The 13,621-nt window shown below is 40.0% G+C and overlaps 2 non-coding genes across 2 annotated transcripts; one reads left to right on the forward strand and one right to left on the reverse strand.

The window, feature by feature from the left end:
- Positions 1–8,581: 8,581 nt before the first annotated feature.
- trnas-cga lies at positions 8,582–8,663 on the forward strand. The gene has a single exon. It is a non-coding gene; the product is annotated as a tRNA-Ser (tRNA).
- Positions 8,664–11,070: 2,407 nt separating this feature from the next.
- Positions 11,071–11,152, reverse strand: trnas-cga. The gene has a single exon. It is a non-coding gene; the product is annotated as a tRNA-Ser (tRNA).
- Positions 11,153–13,621: the final 2,469 nt, after the last annotated feature.

Genomic DNA, 13,621 nt, shown 5'->3' on the forward strand with positions numbered 1-13,621 from the left:
TAGCCCCGGCTAGCGGGTACTTTTTCCCTCTTTTTCCGGCCCCATAAAATCGTGGTTCTATCAGACCAGGGCCAGGGCTGAACTAGTGACGTCAACACTCTCGACTGCTGATTGGTCAGAGAGAATCGTCACAAGGCGCGAGATCATCCCTAGCGTCGCATATATATCTAGAAGCAAGCTTGCAGCATTTTTGTAAACGGAGGAGCTACAAAAATGGCAACGTCAAAGAAAAGCACACCGTGGTCGACCGAGGAGGTGACGACGTTCCTACATCTCATTGGGGATGATCAAATCCAGCGGGAGCTCGACGGAACAACTCGAAATGTGAACAAAAAAAAAGCCGATCGCCCCGCCTACACTGCGTTGCTACCCCAGGTCCTAAACTGTAATGGAAATGCGCCACGGCCTCGGACGGCCAGCGAGGCAGCCCGAGGCCTGAGCGAGGACGCTTAGGGACGCTTAAACGGGGCTACCCCGCTGCAGTGGAAATGTGCCATTAGAGTTATAAGATATGTCTACTGCACGTCTTCAAAGTGTTTTGCTGCTGATGTTACAGTCAAAGTTCAAAGGAAAATAAATGAAGCTACATTTAAAAACTATTTGTCAGAAGTTCATTGTTTTTTGCAATGTGCGTAATTACTGTGTTTGCATGTAATTGGCAATCATGTTGTTGAAACACTGAAAATCTCCTGCTGTATTTATTTATCTGTATTGTCTAAATCTGTTCTTTGTTTTCACTCTTTTTGTAAATGCATTAACTTGTTTCCTCTCCTGCAAAACCCTACCACGAAGAAGTCTCCACGGAACAGATGGAAGCATAATTAAAGTATGATACAGAGAAGAGACATTTCAAACACAAACCCTCGTCTGTTCTTTTATTTGCTTTTTGGGAATAAATGCATTTCCTTAAAACCCTCAATGCATTCCCAACGGCTGAGTGGAGACAGAGCTTCGTGTCATTTCTCTCCTGCTCGTCATGTTTTTTGATGCATTTCTTTATTTTTCTTTAATTCATTTTTGGTTTGTTCTGCGCTTTTTGTGTTGTTTATTTTTCTAAATTATCTTTGCTTAGTTTTGTTCTAATCTTTTTATCTTTGATGTTTCTCATTAAGTTAAGGAAGGAATGGTCCTTTGAACAAGCCCGTTGCTTGTTTTGTGTCGTAGCTTTTAGTTTTTTATTAAAAAACATTATAGTTTATTTCCCATTGAAGTGGACCTAGGCTATTATGCTATATTTCTGAAGTTTTTTGTTCACCCGTTGTAGCCATGCCTCATTCTGCTCAAACCCCTCTTTTGCAGCCCTGTTAGAGAAACGTGGATTTTGGGTCCTTAGCTTTAAAAAAAAAAAAAAAAAAAAAAAAAGAGGAGGCGGAGCTAATGCCTGATCAGAATTCTACCGGAGATAAAGTTAAATTCTGCTGTGATAAAACGCCATCCTGTTCTAAACCACATCAAGGATTATTTCAGAAACAGTATGGAGCTCGAATGCTTTTTCTCTTGTGGGTTTATCACAAGGTGAGTTCTTTTTTATTTCCTGCTTTTTAAACACGTGCTCTCCAGTACAGGTTAGCTGTTGTTAGCGATGCTTGCTAATGTAAACAAAGACGAGGTTACGTCCAAAACACGTCAGGCATTGTTTCTGATAGCAACTCTCTGTGGGTCCGCTGCCGATATTACGTCATATCGGCAGCAAATCTGTATCTGCTCGTTGTTCCCCCGTTTTTAAAAGATTTGGGTACGGAGGAAAAGAGAAAGGGTTTTATTTTCTGAAGCTGCGTGAGTTACATATTTATGTATACAAGACATCACAAAGTGCATTTTGCACGATAGGTCCCCTTTAAGTTAGAGAATGGTCCATTGTACAAGACTGTTGCTTCTCTCCTGGGACAATTCTTGTTTTTTAATAATAGTTTTTTTTTTATATTTGTGTGCAGATAAAAATACATTATATAATAATATACCTTGCAACTGGATCAATAAACCACCATACAATTACCTCTTGTTTGGGTTTAAAATCCTCTCAGTTTAAATTGTATTTTTTGTATGCTACTGATGAGTCGACACTCTATATGCACAGGAAATGGTTTTCCACCTCAAACTAACTTAAAAGGTCCTGATCAAATATCCTTTTCAACACCATGAAGCAGACATATCAGAAGGTTTAGGTGCATTAGGTGCAAATTGACACTCAGACAGAAATGATTTCCAGGATTCTGCAAATGGAAGAAAAAGGGAAGAGGATGAGTGCAAATTAAATAGAAATAAGGGTAACACAGTAGAGCAGTAGAAGGGGGATAGAAAGTCATACATTATGTGTTCCTGCATTAAAACCTCATCCTCTACTATTCAAACCACTTCCTGTTTTGAACACTGGGGTCATTTTGTAATCATTGAATCTTTGGTGACGCAGCAGCCTCACAATAAAATGCATTGATGTGATGCATGCTGTTACGCAAGACTTCCTGTAGGTGGTGCTGCAGGATAAGCAGTTATTTTCCTCTCTGCAAATAACAAGGTTTGGTGAGTAACAGATTACATGTAACAGGATAACCAGGATTCATTTTTATTAACTGTAATACATCTGATTATTGTCACCTTTCTAAAAATAGGGGATGGCAAGGATTTCAATGTTAGTAAAAACCTAAAAAGAGCATCTAGTGTTTGTTGTAAAGGATCAGATGTTCTCTCTTCTCTGTAAGCTGTATTGTTCTGTAGGATAATACTTTAAGTGTGAATATATACGCCTCCTGCCTGAATCTGCTTTATGGGATCTTAATCTTGAGACATTATTTTTTGTGGACCTAATCTTCTTTTACAAATTCTGATTTTTTGTCTCAGAATCCTGATTATTTTTTAATATATATTTGTTGTAAAAATTCTGACTTTTTTTTTCATTCTGACTTTTTTTCAAATTCCTGACATTTATCATATTTCTAATTTATTTTTCTAAATTCCCATTTTTTTTTTTTTACAAAACTCGGACTGTTTTCAAAATGTTCATTTGTTTTTTTACTTTCCAGACTATTTTTTCAAAAATGTCTGTTTTTGTATTCTGACTTTTTTCAAAAATTCCTGACGTTTTACATAATTCTCACTTTTTTTAAAACAATTCTGACATTTTTCCTGATTTCAATATTTTATCAAATTTCCGACTACTTTTTAAAATTGTCTTGAAAAAAATCGGACTTTATAAAAATTCTGAGTGGATCAGCTGTTATTGGTCATTATGGGGAAAAGAACACCCGACAGATCAAGAGCCCGACTCGTCGCGGAGGGATCTTGATCAGCTTGAAGGCCTCGCATTATCCTGACTAGACTTGCTCCAACTGCCTGTTTTTAAATCTCGTTTAAAAACCCACTTCTTTTCCCTGGCATTTACAGGCCAGGTGACTCTTGTGCTTGTGCAAGCGACCCTGCATAGGATGTCCAGGGTGTCACTCAGGCATCCCCCGTCTCTCTGCCAATCATAGAGCTGCACAGTGATGCTGGTTGAGGGCCTGTGGTTGGGGGAGCGGACGGGGGAGGGCGGGGAGTTGTGACGTAGACACTGCTATAAATATATGTGTAGGGGTAGGAATTAAGTTAGTGTGAGGTTGAACCCACAAGTGTACATGTACCTGTGATCATCTGTTGTCAAACAAGAAGTATTAAAGCCTAATAACGAGAAGCCTGTTTCCGACTCACCTTGTGAACGTTACAGTATTGTTTTTACCTCATGTAGGAGAGTTTCTCAGTCTGTGGCTTCTGATCTGGTGTTTTACATTTGTTTCATGTCCTGTCTGTTTTTGTATGTATATTTATGCAGTTGTTGATGTACAACACTTTGTTCAACTCTGTTTTAAATGTGTAATAGAAATAAAATGGATTGTAATGACTTATTACATGGCTTAGTTGAATACTCTATTCTGATTGGTCAATTCAGAACACGTGACACGTTGTTAATCCAGAACAGACAGACCGCTCACATCTCCACATCTCGATGTCACTGGCTGAAAAGCTTCGCGTCGGGATCCTGATCTGCCTGTCGGGTGTTCGTTTACCCTTAATGACCGCCTCGCTGCACATGAACCCTCACCTGTAAACTGTGTTCTCCAGTACTTTAAGTGTGAATCGCCTGAATCTGCTTTATGGTTTTCACTTCCTTTGCTTCATTTGTTCCGTTTTTAATTCAGCAGGTGAACCTGGTCCTATATGTTCATCAAATAGTGTGTGTGAGCTCAGATTGTATTCATGCTTTTTTAAACCGTAGTGTGTGATCATGTGTTTCATGGTTAGGCGACTGCCTGAATATGCTTCATGAAATGCACGTTTTCCTATAAATCAAATGTTTTTTATCCTAAATATATTGGTTTCATCTTTCCTAAGGTCACATCGTTCAGTTCATTACACAATACACTTATTTTGTATTGTTGTATTTATTGTACAGGCTACAGACACAACACATGGCAGGCCCGGACTGGCCATCGGGAGGACCGGGAGGTTTCCCGATGGCCTGGCCTGTTAAGTGGCCTGCTGGCCTGAGGAATTTTTTTTATGTATTGTGAACGCAACGCTGCGCAAATGTGGGTCTGACTCTGCCTCACAGAGGGCGACTGGCTGTCTACATGATGTGGCCTGCCGACATGGCCACTTTCATACAGATCATACACTAATGCCCTTGATTGGTCTCGTGTCATTCAAGCTCGGGAGGGTGTGTATGTGTGGCGCGAGCAAGCGAGAGAGAAAGCGCGTGCACTGGTTACGTGTATTGTTGTTGTTAGCATCCGGTGCTAGCTAGCGGCGCTAACGGAATGAGCTGTCAACAAGGTGGAGGAGAGTCCTCTCCTGTCAGACTGAGAGACTGATAACTACAGCTCAGGTGAGGTAAAGGACTCTCTGAGTGCTTAGATAGTTAACTTAGTCTAAGTTCTCTGTGGGTCTCAAACGGTTTGGTCACCATTTATGTAAACACATATTTCCATTTGAAGGGGGAGTGATTAGTAAAATATAGATGAATAATACAAAAAAAAAGTTAACTAGGTGAAAAAAGGTAAGATAAACTTTAAAAACTTGTTGAGAGCTAAAACTAGTCTTTGCTGCTGCCTCAAAGAGGAGCAGGGGGAGAGGAGGGAGACAGGAGAGGCTGGTTCAGGAGCACAGACACACTATGCCATGCTAACTATAAATGAACCAAAAACAAATAAATAAACAAGTTTCAATGTTTTTTCCATATTGGATATGGTATGTTATTGGTTATGGCCATGTTCTTATGATTATTTAAATGTATACAGTTCTGTTTCATATGGGTGTAGTCTCTTTATTTCCCCCTCAAAGTGCACCAGATTGATGCATTTAAGTCCAACATTTAAAAAAAAAAATCTTCCGCGGGGAGCATGCCCCCCGACCCCCCTATAGGATTTGAGGTCCACCTCCACTTAAAATATGTTCACATGGATAGGTTCATAAATAGATGTGCACTTTAAAAAAAAAATAGTAACCCATGTCCATATGTTTATTCTGGGGTAGTTTTAAAGTTTATGGCTATCACTATGGGCAGCAACGCTGTACATATTGACAAATAAATCCAGGAAAATTACACAAAATAAAACTGGTAGTGGCCTGGTTGGGTGTATAATTCCCGGCCTGACTTATTGTCCCAGTCCGGCCCTGACACATGGACATTACAATAACAACATGAGACATTCCTATCTCCTAAAAAAATACAGTCAGTTGGTCACTTCAACATTTCATAAAGAAAACAAAAAAAATAGGTTGACAGTCCGATATCATCAAAGCATTGTCGATTCCTTTTTATCCCACTCTTCGCGAGAACTGATTGTTTCCCATTTCATGGTGTGTTGAGCCACCCTTTGATTCTTTGTGGCAATCATCCTTTCCAAAAGACATTGTGTTTTTAATCTCACACACTTTAAATTCAGATTTCTCCTTGATTGAGCTTTAAAAATAAGTATTTTTGCCAGAAGAATAATTGCATTCATCAACTGTGTGTTGTCTTCATCCAAAAGCCCAAACAAAAGCCCAGAGGGAGTAAATGCTAAATCAATATAAAGTGTCTTAAGCCCGTTTTGAATCTCAGTCCACAGTCTTGCAACGTATGGACAATAAAAAAATAAATGCATCTGGTCTTCCTCTTCCTCCTCACAGAATCTACAAAGTGGTGACGGTTCGATATTAAAAGTGTTGAGTTGTTTTTTTGTAGCGATAATCTTGTAAAAGATCTTCAGTTGGAAGATTCTTGAATAGGAATAAACTGTTGTTTTGTTTCAGAATGTTAAATTCTTCTTCCCAGAAAGAACAGACCGCGTGAGGAAAAGCAGTAAGGCTCTTGCTCTGTAAACAGTGATTATAAATGATTATTTATTTCATTTTTGATAGCCATTTCTGACTTCTTGTTGTCGGTTTCCATCTTGTTTTAATTTACGTTTCCAGTTAGTTGGAATCGCTGAAAGCAGCTGATTGATATTTATTTACTGTTGGATTTATTTGCATTGCATTAGGTATTGAGTTAAACCAACAGTAACAGAAAGTATTCAGGATATTGTGATACTCAAATTAGGTTATTGATTACATGTATTTACAGGTAACTTGTAATGGATTACATTTCTACAAAACAAGGATGCTTAAAAAACAATATCAATACATGAAAGAAACATGTATATTATAGAGATCTGTCTAAATGAACCAAGTCAATGCAGCATGGTGTAAATGCTGTGTCATCCCTCATTAAGGCAGTGTGCTCCTGCGGTAGCTGTGATGCACCACTAGGGGGCGCTGCAGTATAGACTGTGCTAAACTAAACATCAGCTGTGTGAGAGTTGGTCTTTTAAGGGAGATCCGGAGGAGGGGGAGGGAGCTGTGTGTCCTTGATCCTGAGGACTTCATTTTCCAGTTAAGGAGTTAATTATGTTTGCAATAGATACATGTTGCATCATCAGGATTATGCAGAATGTGAAGCAGTGGAAGAGACGCGCGTGGAAGAGACCGTTTAGCACAATTATGCTTCCAATTATACGTGAGACTCTTTAATGCAATGCACCTGGACTTCAGTTTCACGGACTTTTATTATAGAATAATTAAAAACGAATTATCTCTGATAGTATAACAGTCAGACAGAAAGAAAACAATGGAGAGAAATGGTACATTTATTACCGAAATATGTCTATTAGTAACCGTTGACCTACTGGACCTCTACTAGTTGGTTTCGTGCCAACATGTTGGGAAAATAAGGAACCAAACAAACAAGTTATTTGTGTTTCATGACTTAATAACAAGCTCGTTTTGTTCTACGGCAAAAAAAACGTTCTTTGGAATATGCTAAATCTGATTTTTTAAGCCAAGGATACAAGTGGATGTTTGACCTCCTAGGAAATAAGCTTGACACTCTGTTTGAGGCAGATGATAGCTATGTGATTAACATGATGATTCAGCCTCTATGGAGAGAGACATCAAGCATGCTCATTTCTGACGTGGAGCTAATCTGAAGTAAACATTACTGCTTTCTATTCCTCCATCTTGTGACTGTGTAACTCCCTCTCTTGGATATCAGCTTGTGAAGGACACTGTTCAGGAACTAGTTGATGCTCTGTATGTGATGACTCCTTCCATTCTGGAGAGGATCACAGATACATGGATCCTGAGGTTGAAGCCGGGGACCAGGGATTATTAACATTTTGAAAAACTCCGGATTTTGAGATTTTGAGAAAAAGTCAGAATTTTTTTGAGATGTCGAGAAAAAGTCATATTTTTTAGATCTTTGAGAAAAAGTCATATTTTTGAGAAAAAGTCAGAATTTTGAGATTTTGAGAAAAAGTACGAATGTTTAGAAAAAGTCAGTTTTTTTATTTTTGAGAAAAAGTCAGATTTTTAAGATTTTGAGAAAAATAATCAGAATTTTGAGAAAAAAAAATAAGTATTTTGAGGAAAAAAACAAGGATTTTGAGAAAAAATAAGGTGTTCATGACAGCAGGATGTAGGATTACCTAGAAGAAGCGGTATTCCTCCATCTTGTGACTGTGTAACTCCCTCTCTTGGATATCAGCATGTGAAGGACACTGTTCAGGAACTAGTTGATGCTCTGTATGTGATGACTCCTTCCATTCAGGAGAGGATCACAAATACATGGATCCTGAGGTTGAAGCTCAAGCCGGGTGACGAGAGAGATTATTCTAACAAACGTCTTTTTGACAAAATTCCTTTTAACACTGCTAACGAGTGTCTAAATGACACGACTAAACGTCATCACGCCCAACATTAGCGGCCTTTAGCTTAGCGTAGAAGTCATGTGACCGTGCTGTAGTTCCTTTATAGTCTTACCTTTTTACTTCAAGAATCATAGAGTTGTGTTAAAATGTGGAGATTCTCCTGCTGAACAAAACATGTAAGTATAAATCATAAAAGTTTGTTTGCCACAGACATTAACCAGGGTGATGCTAACTTCAGGGACACACTTCATTTTGTTTTATCTTTGCACCACTCTTTAGTTATGATGGATAAAACCTATGATACCTTGAGTCTTCAATAAATGTATATGGTCTGTTTCAGTAAGGCGATTATAGCCATTTCCCATATCTAGAGGAAAACAGCTGTGATGGCCGAGTGGTTAAGGCGTTGGACTCGAAATCCAATGGGGTTTCCCCGCGCAGGTTCAAACCCTGCTCACAGCGATTGAAGAATCCAAACATTTCTTAAGTTGTACGTCACAAATGTAAAATGGAGAAATAAGTTCCATTGCAAAAAATGTTATGACTTAAACAGCTGAGGAAACACGAGCACTGAAGAGTATCAGTGTTTCTTAAAGGTCCCATGTCATGCTTTTCCGGTTATCACCCGTCCCCTTGTTGTTATGAAGGTTCCTCTGCATGTAGACGGTCTGCAGAGTCACAAACCCTCAAAGTGCACCCTGTAGCGAGTAAAGCTCTAACACAGAGAAGACCTGTCTATGCTGCCCCAGAACGCCTCATTGGACATTTCTCTTTTTCCATGGTTTGCTTCCTGGGTTCTGTGACGTGTGAAAACCCAGATCAACAACAAATGACCGGATTGGCCCAAATGGACCAATCCTTGGAGCCCCTCACACACCAGGATCCCTTGGCTAACTAACAGGGAGTCCCATTGACTTGCATAGAGCTCCCTGAACGCTGGTAATAGACGAGTTGGGATGGCGGAGAAATGCTCACAGCGATTGAAGAAACGAACTGTTTCTTAAGTTTCCTGGTGGTTGTCACAAGTGTATAACGCAGAAAATAAGCTTCATTGCAAACAAAATGTCAGACTTAAACAGCTCCGACAACAGGATGTGAAGCACTCTCTCTTTCCTTGAGAGTGCTTTAGGATCACGAGAGCAAAAGACACACAGCGTCTTCTCTGGAAATGCAGAATTGAAGCCAAGATGTGTTCATGCCAACATGAGAAAGATGCAGGAATGAAATGAGTTTCACTTTTTCACAAATACAAATAAATACCCTTGCTTTGGTCTAACTCTTGTTGACCGTGTGCTATTGTTTTCTGTGATCCACAAACTTCTCTGTCCATCTGAAAGCAGAAAAACATGTTCAAATTCAAAACACATACTAGGCAAAAGTTGAAGGAAGTACTTCGGAGTTCTATCCTCCTTATTGCTAATTCAAGTTTGTAAAGTAGCATACCTGACAATGTTGACAGGTCCTTGAAAGAGAATTATCACGTCCTTATATTTCTATCTCCTGTCATTATGAATCACCAAAATAATCTGCTTTGAGTCTTCCTCAGTGTCACATTTCATCCTCAAACACTCATCAAATGTTGGATAAATGACATTTAGAGGAGAAAGAGTGCAACTTTAATACCTAAAATAACTGAAATTATAATAAATGTCTTAGGAAATTAGCTTTAAAGTCACTTTGATGGATGTTTTTTAACACATTTTGTGATTTCTGGGCATCATTTGTGGATAACACCTCAAACAAAGCAGTGAGGATGAACCGAGTTCAGACTCTTAAAGGGGAAAGGCTTTGGTTGTGGTCCAAATAACATTTTCTCTTTGGATGGTGAAATGACCTGGAAGTATGAGTGGCAGCAAGATCTAGATATGGACAGGGTAGGACCAAAACTCATGATCTTCACTGGCCAAGTCCTTCCTTTTGACTTGAACCAAGTGGTACAACACATGCACATATAGCGACTTAAAGGTCCCGTGTCATGGCCATTTCTACTGATCATAATTCCATTGTTGAGGTCTACTAGAATAGATTTAAATTGTTCAATGTTCCAAACTCACATTGGTTTCTCACACAGCATCTCTGTATAGTGTGTGTATTCACTCTCCCACCCCGCCCCCCCCCCTCCCTGTGAGCCCAGTGTGCTCCGATTGGTCGGGACGTTGCGAGGCTCGTTGCGAGGCTCGTCGCTGCTTCGAGCTGCTGCGAAGAGCGGACAGGTTTCCGGGTCGGCGATACAGCGAGAACAAGCGAAACTCATCCTGAGCACACACAAACACTCACAGCCGAAGTAAAAACAATAAGTGTGGCTTGATATTAAGAAAGAAAAGGTTTATTATAACGCTGTGAGAATGGGTCTGCGGAGAGCATTTCTCCGCCATCCCAACTCGTCTATTACCAGCGTTCAGGGAGCTCTATGCAAGTCAATGGGACTCCCTGTTAGTTAGCCAAGGGATCCTGGTGTGTGAGGAGCTCCAAGGATTGGTCCATTTGGGCCAATCCGGTCATTTGTTGTTGATCTGGGTTTTCACACGTCACAGAACCCAGGAAGCAAACAATGGAAGAAGAGAAATGTCCAACGAGGCGTTCTGGGGCAGCACAGACAGGTATTCTCTGTGTTAGAGCTTTACTCGCTACAGGGTGCACTTTGAGGGTTTGTGACTCTGCAGACCGTTTACATGCAGAAAAACCTTCATAACAACAAGGGGACGGGTGATAACCGGAAAAGCATGACATGGGACTTTTAAGAAACACTGATACTCTTCAGTGCTTGTGTTTCCTGAGCTGTTTAAGTCATAACATTTTTTGCAATGGAACTTATTTCTCCATTTTACATTTGTGACGTACAACTTAAGAAATGTTTGGATTCTTCAATCGCTGTGAGCAGGGTTTGAACCTGCGCGGGGAAACCCCATTGGATTTCGAGTCCAGCGCTTTAACCACTCGGCCATCACAGCTGTTTATTTAAAATATAGAAAAAATGGAAAGTCACCATTTTTGAGAGGAGAGGTGTATATCCCTTTCCTGTAGTGTTTTATATGGGTTTTAGTGCATGTAAATGGTCTGCAAAGGCTAAAATACCTGTGTTCCCTCCAGAGGAGTTTCTACACTGAAACGTCTCCATTGGACTCCTTTGTTAACTGGAACATAGTGACATCACTTTGGAACACTCGCGCTTCTATTGGCTAGCGCTCCACCACATTGTACGTGATAGGCTAAGGGGCGGGATATCTCTAAGTGGTTGACCAATCACAACAGAGCTGGCCAGCTAACCAATCAGAGCAGACTGGGCTCTGGTTTCAGACAGAGGGTGAAAAGAGGTGCTGCAGCACAGGCAGTATGAGAAAAATAAAGAGCTTTCTGAACATTAAAGCACGGAGACATGTAGAGAAACTACATACTGATATACACCTGAACATCAGCAGGAGAGGACTCTTTAAAGTAGAGACACTACATACTGATATACACCTGAACATCAGCAGGAGAGGACTCTTTAAAGTAGAGACACTACATACTGATATACACCTGAACATCAGCAGGAGAGGACTCTTTAAAGTAGAGACACTACATACTGATATACACCTGAACATCAGCAGGAGAGGACTCTTTAAAGTAGAGACACTACATACTGATATACACCTGAACATCAGCAGGAGAGGACTCTTTAAAGTAGAGACACTATATACTGATATACACCTGAACATCAGCAGGAGAGGACTCTTTAAAGTAGAGACACTACATACTGATATACACCTCAACATCAGAAGGAGAGGACTCTTTAAAGTAGAGACACTACATACTGATATACACCTGAACATCAGCAGGAGAGGACTCTTTAAAGTAGAGACACTACATACTGATATACACCTGAACATCAGCAGGTGAGGACTCTTTAAAGTAGAGACACTACATACTGATATACACCTGAACATCAGCAGGAGAGGACTCTTTAAAGTAGAGACACTACATACTGATATACACCTGAACATCAGCAGGAGAGGACTCTTTAAAGTAGAGACACTACATACTGATATACACCTGAACATCAGCAGGAGAGGACTCTTTAAAGTAGAGACACTACATACTGATATACACCTGAACATCAGCAGGAGAGGACTCTTTAAAGTAGAGACACTACATACTGATATACACCTGAACATCAGCAGGAGAGGACTCTTTAAAGTAGAGACAATACATACTGATATACACCTGAACATCAACAGGAGAGGACTCTTTAAAGTAGAGACACTACATACTGATATACACCTGAACATCAGCAGGAGAGGACTCTTTAAAGTAGAGACACTACATACTGATATACACCTGAACATCAGCAGGAGAGGACTCTTTAAAGTAGAGACACTACATACTGATATACACCTGAACATCAGCAGGAGAGGACTCTTTAAAGTAGAGACACTACATACTGATATACACCTGAACATCAGCAGGAGAGGACTCTTTAAAGTAGAGACACTACATACTGATATACACCTGAACATCAGCAGGAGAGGACTCTTTAAAGTAGAGACACTACATACTGATATACACCTGAACATCAGCAGGAGAGGACTCTTTAAAGTAGAGACACTACATACTGATATACACCTGAACATCAGCAGGAGAGGACTCTTTAAAGTAGAGACACTACATACTGATATACACCTCAACATCAGAAGGAGAGGACTCTTTAAAGTGGAGACACTACATACTGATATACACCTGAACATCAGCAGGAGAGGACTCTTTAAAGTAGAGACACTACACACTGATATACACCTGAACATCAGCAGGAGAGGACTCTTTAAAGTAGAGACACTACATACTGATATACACCTGAACATCAGCAGGAGAGGACTCTTTAAAGTAGAGACACTACATACTGATATACACCTGAACATCAGCAGGTGAGGACTCTTTAAAGTAGAGACACTACATACTGATATACACCTGAACATCAGCAGGAGAGGACTCTTTAAAGTAGAGACACTACATACTGATATACACCTGAACATCAGCAGGAGAGGACTCTTTAAAGTAGAGACACTACATACTGATATACACCTGAACATCAGCAGGAGAGGACTCTTTAAAGTAGAGACACTACATACTGATATACACCTGAACATCAGCAGGAGAGGACTCTTTAAAGTAGAGACACTACATACTGATATACACCTGAAAATCAGCAGGAGAGGACTCTTTAAAATAGAGACACTACATACTGATATACACCTGAACATCAGCAGGAGAGGACTCTTTAAAGTAGAGACACTACATACTGATATACACCTGAACATCAGCAGGAGAGGACTCTTTAAAGTAGAGGCACTACATACTGATATACACCTGAACATCAGCAGGAGAGGACTCTTTAAAGTAGAGACACTACATACTGATATAAACCTGAACATCAGCAGGAGAGG

This window comes from Gymnodraco acuticeps, unplaced genomic scaffold, assembly GCF_902827175.1.
Source record: "Gymnodraco acuticeps unplaced genomic scaffold, fGymAcu1.1, whole genome shotgun sequence".
Lineage (NCBI taxonomy): Eukaryota > Metazoa > Chordata > Actinopteri > Perciformes > Bathydraconidae > Gymnodraco > Gymnodraco acuticeps.